This window comes from Lactuca virosa, chromosome 5 (genome assembly GCF_052849685.1).
Source record: "Lactuca virosa cultivar CGN04683 chromosome 5, Lactuca_virosa_CGN04683_v6, whole genome shotgun sequence".
Lineage (NCBI taxonomy): Eukaryota > Viridiplantae > Streptophyta > Magnoliopsida > Asterales > Asteraceae > Lactuca > Lactuca virosa.
The window spans coordinates 409,006,854-409,008,480 of record NC_136430.1 but is presented as its reverse complement, the minus strand read 5'-3'; positions in this window follow the sequence as shown (position 1 = coordinate 409,008,480).

The following is a 1,627-nucleotide window of genomic DNA, read 5'->3' as shown; positions in this document are numbered from 1 at the left end:
AGCTACCAGTGTTTATCTAATAGGTACTAAGTCCATAGCTACCAATGTTTATCTAACCGGTACTAAGTCCATAGCTACCAGCGTTTATCTAATAGGTACTAAGTCCATAGCTACCAACGTTTATCTATCAGGTACTAAGTCCATATCGACCAACGTTTATCTAATAGGTACTAAGTCCATAGCTACCAACGTTTATCTATAAGGTACTAAGTCCATAGCTACCATCGTTTATCTGATAGGCACTAAGTCCATAGCTGCCGATGTTAATTTTTAGGCACTAAGTCTATAGCTGCCAATGTTCACTCATATCATCTTTCATCTCTCATCATTCATATACCCATGTTTTACCCAACATATTCGTAGATATAAAATACATATACAGTTTAAATCATTTAAAACATGTATAAAATCGTTCATCCGACATAGATAACAAGTATACAGACAATATGCACACATAGCACGTAATTTATATAAAATACTTCATATCTATGTGTAAGATGAAAGTAACTATGCACTCACTTGATAAGGTGGTGACTCGGTACTCAAACAACGATTCGTTATCTCAAAACAATTTTTCCCTTGACAAAACCAAGTATCAATACCACTAGGGTTTAGTCTAACGTTAACCGTGACTAATTAATAGTCTAGCTATTATTACTATATAAGCGTTAAACATCACTCTATATAACTCAAAATAATATCCCAAATAATTATTTTAAGGTCCTAATAATGTTACTATAATTAATTAGAAACTATATTAAAAATAGCGTAGGCGTAGCTCACTTACAACGGGTTTTATAGAAAACGGGGCTTTGCTTTGAGCAACGTTTCTAAGCCAAAGGCTCTTGTTTTCGGAGCCGTCGGGCGCTCCGGGCTTCCGCCTGGTGCTAAGGAGGTTCCCTAGGCTTTTTGGGGGGTTTGGGGGGGGGGGGGGGGTTAGAGAGTGGTTCTAGAGAGAGAGAAAGAAGTGGGTAAAGGTGTGAGGACTGAGGATGCCCCGACACCTCTATTTATAGGCTACCTGGAGCCTTACCACGTCGTGGTGCCTCCCACCACGTCGTGGTACCTGCGTAGGCTCCAAGGTATTGCCTGGTGCTGACACGTGGTATCGCACATAGGGTGGAAATCAGCCGATTTTCAAAAATTAATAACTTTCGTATACGAGCTCCGTTTTTGACGTTCTTTATATCCACGCGTAGGTAAAAATAAGATCTACAACTTTCATTTTGACTCCGTCGGCTAATTCTCAACCGATCTTAAATTTAACAGTACGAGGAGATTATACTGTTAAATGTCCGCGTAAAATTCATAACTTCTACACACGGTCTCCGTTTTCGTCTGTCTTTTTACCGTTGAGTTCCTATTAATGACATCTTTAACTCTCATATAGGTTGCGTATGCCAAAAACCGCTCGATCTAAAATTCGAGTTTCGGGTCGTGCACTGCTATGCCAAATCTTAGAAAATTCATAACTTCCTCATACGAAGTTAGATTTGGGTGTTCTTTTTTTGTATGTTCTTGGTTTAACGTATACTACAACTTTTGTGATTTATAAGGCTAAAAATTACTCCTTCGTAAATTCACTATTTACGTCACCCGGTGCCGTGCAGTTTTACCGAAAAACATC